This window comes from Stegodyphus dumicola, chromosome 7 (assembly GCF_044657685.1).
Source record: "Stegodyphus dumicola isolate Sdum_Otavi_A_Nest chromosome 7, ASM4465768v1".
NCBI classification, from domain to species: Eukaryota; Metazoa; Arthropoda; class Arachnida; order Araneae; family Eresidae; genus Stegodyphus; species Stegodyphus dumicola.
Genome location: NC_140774.1, coordinates 49,572,128 through 49,584,686, shown reverse-complemented (window position 1 = coordinate 49,584,686; position 12,559 = coordinate 49,572,128). Strand labels below are relative to the sequence as shown.

The 12,559-nt window shown below is 34.9% G+C and overlaps 1 protein-coding gene across 1 annotated transcript in view; it reads left to right on the top strand.

Moving 5' to 3' along the window:
• LOC118184040 (uncharacterized) overlaps positions 1 to 12,559 on the top strand; it is a 158,887-nt gene that overhangs the window by 50,715 nt on the left and 95,613 nt on the right. The gene's annotated exons all lie outside the window — the stretch shown is intronic.

Genomic DNA, 12,559 nt, shown 5'->3' with positions numbered 1-12,559 from the left:
CTATGTAATTATATGCCAGTGTTGAAAGAAACAATCAATCTGATAAGAAAAAGCTGCGACTTGTTTTGAAAATGAGGCGTAAATGGTTACCAGCGAGAATATTCCGTTTGGCATCGGTTGTACCATTATTGGCGACTTTATCGCTTGCGCCGGCAAAACGGAAAAGTACCAAGCCTTTAAATAATACAATGTTTCTGCATATTTCAAGAATTTGTTTAGGTTTTATTAGCAACCTGTTGGGTGTACTTTCCAATTTTTCCTTTAAGAAGTGATATTTCTGATTTATTCACAATATTGTAATTTATTAAAGAATCATTTAAAATAATTTTAACCTGAAATTAATAGCAGATAATTATCTAAATAAATAGTCACAGGTTGCATTTTTTTTAAATGAAAGTTTTAAATAGATTCTTTTCACAACCAACAATCTTATAACAACAAGAAAATAAATATTAATAAAATAAAACAGATTTATGTGAATTCAGTGATTTCAGTTTATGCGCGTTTCATATTTATGAATCTCAAATTGCCTTGAATTTAAGCTGAATTACACAAATATACCTATATTTTTGGATACATCTTTCCACATGTTCAGTTGTGTAAATATTTTACTTACTTTTACTGCTCACAAATTTGTAAATTTATGCAAAAGAAATTTTAACTACAGAAAAGTTAGTTTATCTTGATCAAATGCACAAATTATATTCCTAACAGTTCACAAAACTTAAAAATGAATAATAATTAATACATAAAGAAAAGCATTACTTTGTTTAACACCTTTACAATTCATAAAAATAGTAGCAATTGGTGACTTACTTTTCATGAAAATTATCAAACGAATTGCCTAAAACGTTCAAATTATACAGTTTAAATCCTAGCATACATCATTGTATGTTAAGGAACAAAGATGCCAGCTATAAACAGAAACATTAAAATGTATTTAACATATTTTGATTATTATTAAGTCCTTTTTTTCACATCTGGAAAGAAAACAGCATGACATTGTGATATGTTATAAAATTACATAAAAAAGAGAAAATCAGTACTTACGCGTGAAAAGTAATCCCAGGAATCTTTTTCGAAAATCTGTTTGTGCATCCATTTACAACACAAGCTGACATGCTTCAAAAAGGAAAAAAAAAAAAAAAAAAATGTTGCAATTACAGACTTTCTTGCGCAAGTCACAACGGTTGTTAAATATTTGCATAATCGCCTGTAGTAACGGCAACCGCCGGCAATAAAAGGAGGTGCTTTCCTTAGTGGCACCGCAGTTCCTTTTAGTTCGAGTCAGAATAGACCTGCCCGGGGAGAAGCCAGGGGATGAGAGATTCCGGTTCCCGCCCTGTTCCCGTCTTGTTGCGGATCCAGTCCTGTTCCGGTTCCCGTCTTGTTCCAGTCTTGTTTCGGTCCTGATCCAGTCCTATTCCAGTTCCAGCCTGGCCGTTTAAGTCCAAAACACGTAGGAGCGGATGTCTGAATTCAGCGAATGGAGATATACGCCGAAAGGGCTAGATGGATTCTGTCTTTTAAGGGAAAGTGTTCTTCACGGTGCCGGCATAGCTGTTACTTTAAAGCATTTTGAATGTTTTTTCCGCCCAAGATGTTAAGTTTTCGTTTATGATGTTAAGTTTTCATCAGTGTTGAAATTCCAGTTAAATAAACCTTTAAGTTTTAGACAAGGTTTTTGTGTTCTTCATAAAATTTTAGATTCGAAGTCAGATATAGCACATAGGATTATTATCGGAAAAATCAACATTTGGCATCAAGCGACAGGATATTGTCTGCAAGGTAAGCGACTTTTTTATTTTTGAATCATGGAAGCCTTAAAGGTAGCACGAACTCAATATAGAAGACTATTCAGTAAAGCGTGTAATGAATTTGACAATGAAGAAACTAAATTTAATCAGGAAGAAAAATTAATTAAAATAAAAGTTATTGCCGAGAAAGCTAAAGTTTTGTTTGATACTGAAATGAAAATACGAGAATTAATGTTTAAAAAAATTACAGATGAGACTTTACTTATTAAAGAAATAGATGAATCTGAATTATATTTTGATAGGTAGAGACTTCTGGAAAGTAAAGTAAAAAATCTCACTTTTGGAACCCCGAATGTAACTTTAATTGATCCGTCCTTTATTCAGAATAAAATGTTACATTATCCGAAGATTAAATTGCCTATGTTTGACGGCAACGTGAAGAAATGGCTAGGATTTTGGGGGCAATTCCAAAAGATTGATAAAGATTCTACATTAGATAATAATGATAAATTTGCTTATTTAGCACAGGCTATGGAGAAGAATTCTCCTGCAGAGGAAATAGTTAAAAGCTTTCCCCCAACTGGCGATAGTTACAAGAGCGCAATCGAAGCATTGCAGACGCGTTTTGGTAACAAAGAATTACTAACGGAGATTTATATTCGTGATTTGCTAACCCTTGTTATTCAAAAACAAGGTACACACTCTTTGCGGAAACTATAAGATGAACTCGAATCTAATCTAAGAGCCTTGGAGATATTGGGAATAAATAGAGGCAAATATTGTGCGATATTATATCCATTGGTAGAATCAGCATTGCCGAATGAAGTCTTAAAAACCTGGGAGAGACTTAAGTTTTCGCGTAAAGGATCAGAAAGTTTAACCGGCGAAAACGCCGATTTAAGAAAAAGGCAATCTGACCTTGAGCGCCTTTTATGCTTCTTGCGCGGTGAAGTTGAAAGTGAGGAAAGAATTTCTTTAGCAGCTAAATCTTTCAATGTTTTCGATCGATTGGCTCACGGTAATAAGAAAGGGAATTCGGGTTTAAAGATAAGAGAACCTCACTTAAAACCTACGGCAGCTGAACTGTTTACTTCTTCTAATGAAGCTAGAAAAGGCTGCATATTTTGTTCCAGTATAAATCATGGTTCTGCGGAATGTTTTCAGGCGCGTAACTTATCGTTGTCAGAAAGAGAAGTTTTGGCCCAAAGGACACGCTCTTGTTATCTGTGTCTGAAATCTGGACATTCTGTCAAGAGGTGTAGATTAAAAACGGTTTGTTTTACATGCGGCAAAAGGCATCATATTTTTCTATGTAAGGGCCATTCACAAATGAGTGAGAAAAGGGCAACGGAACAGCCTCCAAATCAGGCTGAAACACTCGCCAACATTTCTTCAAGGTCTCCTAAAGTTTTGCTGCAAACAATAAGAGTAATAATTAAAGGAGATAAAAAATCTCGTTCGGCTCGAGCTATAATTGATACTGGTTCTCAAAGGTCATATATTCTGCAAAGCGCAGCTCAAGATATGGGTTACAGGTATACGGTAAAGGAATACCTTAGCCACGCATTATTTGGCGGTACAACGACCAGTTTGTGTGAACATAAAGTTTACAAAATTCATTTATCTAATATGTCTGGCTCTTACAGTTGTAATTTTGATGCGTTAAGTCAGCCTGTTATTTGTACTAGTATACCTTCTATTGGACAAGGAATATGGCTTAAAGAGCTTTCTGACTGTGGAATAAGTTTAACAGATCGTTTAGAAGGACCCATAGAAATTTTAATAGGAGCCGATGTGGCAGGACGATTATTAACGGGGAATCGTAAACAAATTTCAAACGGTCTTGTAGCTATTGAAACAAAGTTAGGATGGACGGTTATGGGAAAAACCGGGGAGTTGAATAGTGAAGGTTCAACATTCTTAGTTACATCAATGTTGAATAAAGAGGCTTGTATTTCTGATTTATGGGCCCTCGACTCGCTTGGTATTACGGACCCATCCGAACAAAAGACTAAATTGGAATTGTATGAGGCTACCAGGCAACATTTTCTTGATACTGTAAAAATAGAAGATGACCGCTTTGTAGTGTCTTTGCCTTGGTTGGAAGGGCACCCTCCCCTGTCGGATAATTTTGAGTTATCGCTTAAAAGGTTGCACGGTACGATTAGGCAACTTGAAATAGATAATCTTCGCCAAGAGTATGAAAATATATTCCAAGAATGGCTCAAAGAGGGCATAATAGAGGAAGTACCCGTAAATGAATTAGATTTACCCCATCATTATTTGCCACATAGACATGTTGTTAAGGAACATAGTACTACGAAGTTACGGCCAGTATTTGACGCTTCGTCTAAAGCAAAGGGTTCTCCGAGTCTCAACGATTGTCTTGAAAAGGGATTAAACCTTATTTCATTTATTCCTACAATCTTAAATAGATTTCGCCAAGAAAAAATAGGGGTGATTTCTGATATTCGTAAGGCCTTTCTACAAATTGGCCTGAATTTTAGTGACAGAAACTTCCTCCGATTTCTTTGGATAAAGGGTGAAGATGGCTTGAAGCATTTTCGTCATTGTCGAGTCGTATTTGGTGTAACTAGTAGTCCATTTTTAATTGGAGCTGTTATTCAATATCACTTAAATTCAATTTTGGAGAAAAATGATGCAGATGTAAAATATTCTTCCAACATTATTGTTAAATTAATGAATAGTTTCTATGTTGATAACTGTGTAACAAGTGTCGGAAGTAAAGATGAATTACAGCGCTTCATGAAAGTATCTTCAGATGTTATGGCAGAACGAAAATTTGAATTACGGGGTTGGGAATATACCGACTGTAGTTTAGAAACAGAAACTATTGCGAATGTATTAGGTTTGTTATGGGAAAGACAAGGCGATACTCTTCAAATAAATGTTGCTAATTTACAAAATCTTTGTTTCGAGAAAGTTACGAAAAGAAGTATTTTGGCAATAGCCCATAAAGTATTTGATCCCATCGGTATAACATGTCCAGTCCTTATATTACCTAAGATGTTATTACAGCGTACATGGGAAACAAAAGTAAAATGGGACGAAGAAGTTAACACCGAAATTAAAAGTAAATTTTTGAAATGGGTAAAAGACATTTTTCTTTTGAAAAACATTAAAATTCCAAGGTGGATACGATATCAGCCAAAACAGTGTTCAATCCATGTTTTTTGTGACGCCAGTCAAGCAGCGTATGCGGCAGTAGTTTTTATTCGTGTAGAAGAACCTGAATCCATTAAAGTCCAGTTGCTTCAGGCTAGGTCTAGAGTTTCCCCTTGTGGTAAAAAGGAAACTACTATTGTAAGATTAGAATTGTTAGCAGCAACTATTGCATCTCGTCTTGCTGCAGACGTTCTAAAAGACTTTGAGGCCAGAAGTATATTTTTCTGGACAGATTCAACTACTGTCCTTGCATGGATAAAAAGGGAAGAACAATGGGGGACATTTGTAGAAAATAGAGTACAGGAAATAAGGCTTTTGACACGTGTGGAGGATTGGAGGCATATACCTGGTCACCTTAACCCTGCAGATCTTCCAAGTAGAGGGTGTTCAGTTCGCCAACTCTCCCGGTCAAAATGGTGGGAGGGTCCGAGCTGGCTTTTAAAATCCCAAGAAAATTGGCCGAGTGCCGAATTTATAACTGATGAAGCGGAAATAGCCAGCGAGAAAAAAAGGCAGTGGTTTCATCTCTAGTGTCTACTGAAAGGTTTAGTTTGAGTGAGCGATTTTCTAGCTATCGAAAAACAGTTAGAGTTGTTTGTTGGATTCAACGATTTTTCTTTAATTGCAGAAATAAGAAAAAAAGGAAAGGTGAACTCGCTGTTGATGAAATTGATTTTGCAGAAAAGGTTGTTATTCGCTTGATTCAATCGGAATCGTTTCAGGATATAGAAGACGCACGCTTACGAACTCTTAGTCCATTTTATGATGCGGGAATTGTAAGAATTAAAACTGGTGCGTTTCGAAGAGATGACACGTTAGAGTTTAGAACACCTATAATATTACCAGGAGAACATCCATTAATTAGGAATTTAATTATGGAAGAACATAAAAAGAAAGGACATGCAGGTGTACAATATATACTGAATACCTTAAACGAAAGGTTTTGGTTGTTATCTGGCAGAAGAACGGTGCGTTCTGTTTTGAGTAAATGCATTACTTGCAAGAGATATTCTGCTGCACCTGTTGACCACATATCAGCCCCACCGCCAATAGAGCGAGTAAATGATTCAGCAGTATTTCAAGTAACGGGTATAGACCTTTGTGGTCCTTTATTGTTGAGAAACAAAGAAAAGGCATGGATTTGTGTTTTTACATGCGCCGTTTATAGAGCGGTCCATTTGGAGTTGCTGACTTCTCTATCTACAGAAGTGTTTCTTCAGGCTTTTCATCGGTTCGTGTCACGAAGAGGTAAACCCACAACTGTGTACAGTGATAATGGAACTAATGATGTACCCGTGAAGCTGCAGAATGAAAAACAAGATTCTTTGTCTGAACTTAAATTCAACATAGATGATAAATCTGTCAGGCCTGTAACACGATCTGGTAGAACTGTAACTCCGCCGGACAGACTGGCATATTAAGGCTCTTTGGCATTGTTTTACTTTGATGTGAAAGTTCACTTTTTTTCTTTTTCTTTTTTTTCCTTAGGTGGAAGGATGTTAAATATTTGCATAATCGCCTGTAGTAACGGCAAACGCCGGCAATAAAAGGAGGTGCTTTCCTTAGTGGCACCGCAGTTCCTTTTAGTTCGAGTCAGAATACACCTGCCCGTGGAGAAGCCAGGGGATGAGAGATTCCGGTTCCCGCCCTGTTCCCGTCTTGTTGCGGATCCAGTCCTGTTCCGGTTCCCGTCTTGTTCCAGTCTTGTTTCGGTCCTGATCCAGTCCTGTTCCAGTTCCAGTCCGGCCGTTTAAGTCCAAAACACGTAGGAGCGGATGTCTGAATTCAGCGAATGGAGATATACGCCGAAAGGGCTAGATGGATTCTGTCTTTTAAGGGAAAGTGTTCTTCACCGTGCCGGCATAGCTGTTACTTTAAAGCATTTTGAATGTTTTTTCCGCCCAAGATGTTAAGTTTTCGTTTATGATGTTAAGTTTTCATCAGTGTTGAAATTCCAGTTAAATAAACCTTTAAGTTTTAGACAAGGTTTTTGTGTTCTTCAGAAAATTTTAGATTCGAAGTCAGATATAGCACATAGGATTATTATCGGAAAAATCAACAACGGTAACAGGAACATGGCCGCCAAGCTTCACCGTTTGAGTTGAACCTTCCCTCCTTCTATTCTAACCTCCTTGCGTTTTTCTTGGATACTGGACGTTTGTTGTAAGAAGGCAACGGGAAGTTGGTTAATTTATTTATTAGGATAATTAATATTTGTGTTAAAGGATATTGCTTATTTTATTGTAATTTTGTTATAGATAATACACTTTTTTGAAATTTGTGTTTTAGTCAACCTCCTTGCGTTTCTCTTGGATACTGGACGTTTGTTGTAAGAAGGCAACGGGAAGTTGGTTAATTGATTTATTAGGATAATTAATATTTGTGTTAAAGGATATTGCTTATTTTATTGTAATTTTGTTATAGATAATACACTTTTTTTGAAATTTGTGTTTTAGTCCAAAGGGGCTTTGTCCTTGAAGGACTATTGTTTTCGTTTTGCGATTTTGAGTCGATTCACTACAAATGGCGAATCACTTTTCAGACTGTTGCCACAAAGTATTATCGCCGTGTGTTATATTTAAAGAAATTAAATAATGAAAAATTCTGCATAAATGTATGTATATTTCTGTCATTGTGATAAAACAACGGTACATAGAGCCGTCGAATTTTGAAATGACATAATCCTCCTACGAATATGGGTATGTGGAAGACCAAATTTGAAATTTAGAATTTGTTTTATTATCGATTTCCTATTTTGTAAAACTTAAATGAATTTTTGATTAACAAACTCGAGGATTTCAAAGCAAGCAATGGCAACGTTGTACAGAAAAAACATTTTTATCTCTACTGCGTGAATCTCTATATCCGTAAATTCTAAAGATATTCTCATTTTAAAACTATTTTGCGATATTGCTGTTGAACTGAATCTAAAAAATTTCAGATTTTTTTTTATGAAGTTGTTCTGCAGAGTAAAATTCTGCACAGTTTTTAAATTTAACGTTTGCTATTCCCTTCAGGCATTTTTCCGGTACATTTAAAAGCCAGATCTGCAATAATTGTTTCGTTTTGGAGGTGTGCAAGCAGCTAAAAGGGAAACAGTATGTACCATACAGTGAGACAAAATTTTTATCCGTCAAAAAGGGACATTTTTCTGTCTTTAGCACAACTTATTCATTGTCGGTACCGCTGGAGTAGCTGCTTGCACTACCAGTATCATTATGGTTGGTTGTGTTATCCCACAGCATGCTAGCTAGCCTTACAACCATGTCTTGAGCACTGGATGTACCCGATTTAAAAAATCTTTTAACTATTTCAGACTCGACACTTTCCCAGGCTTCTACAAACCATTCACACACACACACCCTACACTACTTGGACATTTAATGTTTCATTTTGGTGCGAGTTCAGGATTTCCTGTACTCTTTCATTAAAAAGTCTCCGGCATGAACTTTTAAAAGGAACGATTAACAGAACATCAGGGGGCTGTAGGGTGCATTTTGTCGCTTTAACACAATGTTCGGTGGCAGTATTCATCCAACTACCAGAACAGCCAGAATAACTGCACATCGCTGCTTCTCACCACCTGTAGTCTTAATTGATTCCAACTGTGCGCGAGCTTCACGGTGAAACTGTGCTAAACGTAAGCATGTTCCTGCAAATGGGTGTTTGATTTGCGTTACCGATTGCACTTACTAGCTTGTCGTTTATGAATAATGCATCTGAGAAATTTCAAAATTTCGTCGTTAAAGTCTGCGATCAAACGTTCTGCAACTTAGGACGTAGTGACAAACCATTCCTGCGCATAAAACGTGAACACCAACCTGCGTTTGCTCAAAAATCACAGTTTATCTCCACGAACTCGGAAATATATTGTTACGCATTTTGTTCATATACGGGCAATTTTAGTGAAATTATGTGTGCAATTGTATTTTTCTCGTAACATGAAAATCTGAACCGACGATGTTCTGCCGGAAAAATAGAAATACAGGGTCAAGTCTATTTAACATTGAGTATAAATAGCTATCTCGCTAATTTGGCGAGATATCGAAACAATTCTGTACATCAAAATTGTTCAGAAACTTCTAAGGTATTTTCTTCCTCCTTTCCGCATACTTTCATGGTGTAATTGGAAACATTCGAAGCGTATGCGAAAGGCCCATGGTTCGAGACCAAGCGAGGGCATTGCACATTTTTCACGTTTCCTCCATCAAAAATCATAATGACTATACAGTGGTGCCAGAACTATAAAAAAGGTTGTGGCTGATAATTCGTCACCACCAGAATTTTGCGATTTGGTCCCCTAACACCGAGGGATATGAGAGAATAAGTCAATGGCAAGTAAATAACTTATTAGAAATTTCCTCCTTTCTCACAGTCTGTTTCCGTGGGAATTGGAAGAATTTGCTGATCGCTGATCCCCAACCAGGCCATGGCTGATTTTTCGCGTTAACTGCTTCCATAAATACGTAGACGCTCAACTAAAATGAAATGATCAGTATTTCGGCATAACCTGGATTAGGTTACTGATTCCTCCTCCTATTCGCCCTTTAAGTAGATAAGAATACAAGGAATTTGTTCCTTCCTCGCCGAAGGACTTTATAGTGTAATTGGAAGCACATCCGACTAATATAGGAAGGTCCGGAGTGCTAAATCTTGGAAAAAGCATAGCTGATTTTTTAATATTTTGATAACTACCTAATCTCTCAACAAATTAAATCAATAAATTTTCAAATTAAAAATTAAATAAAAAAATCATTTAATAAATTTAATTAAAAAAATTCCTGTTGGATATTGTGTTAACCTTAAAAATAAAGATGAAATATGTTTGGAAAGTCCGAACGAAAGAAGGGGATCAAAAATTAATTTCAAAATTTGACCCAAACAAAAAAAACTCGAGAAATTATGTTCAATAAAACCGTTTAATTATAGCATTTTTCTTGCCATATCACATTTTACCAGATTAGATAAAGAGAAACACCAGTTTTATTACAGAAATAGTAATATGATTTTTGCTTGGAGAGGAATTAGCTCAAATTCCGTAAAAGAATAACATTCCAAAATTTCTGTATTTCTAACTTAAAATTAACAAATAGCATTAACATTTGAAATAGTTGTTTTTTTTTTTTTTTTTTTTTTTTTTTTAAGCTTTCATCGTCTCGAAAGAATAAAACAATAACTCTTAAATTTCATAAAGTAAGAACAATTTACTATTAAATATATTGTTTTTCATTACAACAGAATACCGTAGATAGAAGAAAAATGTAAGCTGACGGAATAGCATTGAAAAGAAAATATCTCACTCTCAGGCATCAAATCATCAATGTTTATATTAGTCTCTGAGTACTACTGAGTCTCTGCCAACCAAATCGAATTTTTATTAAATATCAACAACTCATTTTAATTTTCCATAAGCTGCTGCACAATATATAAGAATTTTCCTTTCTCTTTACATAAGAATAAATTTATATTTTGAATGATTTTCGATTCATAAAATTTGATGCTTTCTTTGGCTGTTATCCCAATATTTTGCTATAAGTAGGAAAAAGGTGTATAGTTTACCATCCTAGTAATACATTTTGTTTAATTTAATGTACCAATACAAAAATAACTTTTCTTTCTTAGTAAACATTGGCTTTTTTATGTAAATATACAAACAAAATATTGCATGCATTAGGGAAAGGAATTAAGAGGGGAGAAAGAGAAAAGAAAAGTAAAAGAAAAAACATTCATTCAATGCATATCATCTTGTTCCAAATTTTCAGTAGTTTAATTTTAAATTCGGATTTTATTATTTGCAAAATTTTCATGCTTTCGGAGTTGCATTTGCATAGCTACAGATATGTAAATCAAATAAAATAATAAAAGAATAATTAATAATCTTTTAATATTAAAGATTTTAATTCCTCAAGAAGCTTTTTGCCACTATGAATATCACTATCTATGATAATGATGAAAAAACTCATCATTATCATAGCTATAAGAGAACTACCATAAAAACAACCATTATAATCCTCTTGCTTATCACTACATGTCAGTTCTGTGAGAAATATAATCTTATAATAATACAAAAGACGCACTTTATTTGTAATAATAGTTTTTTTTAATTGCTGAAATTATGATCTAATGTTGAAAGCAAAATATAAATAAACAATATGCAGGTGCTCTTTCGAACCCCAGCTACTTCAAGCCTTTCACTAGCAAAGAAAGAATAATGTCACAAAAAAAAAAAAAAAAAAATCTAGTCATGGAAGTGAGTTTTCCCAATTTCGTTTTCCCGTACACATCTTAGCAAACCGAGCCGCGCAGCGAATGCATGGGAAAATCCATGCTCGTGATTTGATACGCTTTTCAGTGACATTATTCCTCCTTTGCTGAAGAACACGTTTATCTCCGTTTGCGTTCAAGACCGCATCCCTATACTATTTTTCATTTTCCTTTTCAACAGTGGATTACAATTTCAACATTAAAAATCTATCTTTACTAATGAAGTGGGTCATGTGTTATAGTAAGGTTTGCATTTTTATTGCACTTGTATGTAATAAGTTGAATGTTAACGATGCGATGTTTTTCTAGAGGATGAATACAATGTTTGGGTGTATGTTAATTCCATAATGTCTACTAATGTTAAGTCCAGTCGGAATTCATTGTTACGAAAGGTTTCCAATAAAAATAAAATATTGAGTAATTAAAATCTTCCATGCTATAGGTGGCGTCATTAATTTCTTATTATTTCATATGAGTTGTATCTAAACTATGCAAACTAGATTCTGAAAGCATGATATAATATAATTTTTTTTTTCAATTAAGTTGTTGGAAATCTGTCTAAATAAAAAAAAATCTGATTTTAAAATTAAACTACTTAAAGTTTAGAGCTGAGAAATATGGACCAAGAAGTGACACATTTTGTATCTCTGTTTAAAAATAGTCGGTGATATTTGAAGAAGAAAAATTATTTTCTTATCCATGAGTAAATTCAAGAAAATGTATTGCTATGATGATAAAATTCAACGTTTATTTTTTCTCTTATGTTTTATTTGTTTTTATTGTAATTTCTGGCCAAATCATTGATTAAAACGGAATACAAAGTCTGCAAATGGTAGGAATCCAATAATTCAAGAAGTAATAGAGAATCAAGAATAAAGTGGTAAAATAATCTGTAAATTGATATGTAAAATGCCCCTTGGGTGGTTTTCCGTCAAAATTGGCACAGACCAAATCCAACATGTATGGGATCAGCAGTCTATTTGTTAAACAGCCCAGTAAACTGACCGCTTTGTATCGGTGCCAGATCAGAACAGCAAAAATGGAAATATGGCGACACAACGTTCATGACAAAATTGAAATGTGGGGCATATGCTGCCGTGTTTGTCTACATTATTACAACAGTTTTGTTGCTCGTTAAAGTAAGTCTGAAGTAGGCTAGGTTTGAGAGTTCTGTTCTTGAAGAATCCAAAACATTTGGGAGTAGATGTGGAAATGGAAGTGTCTGAACGACTTCTAAAGAATGAGTTTTAGAATGTAGTCAGATATCTGTAATTAAAGCATTTCCTTCGCTGATGGATTCACAGTAGCATTTGACTGCTTGAATCAGAACTGTGTTGAAAACATCGTAGATG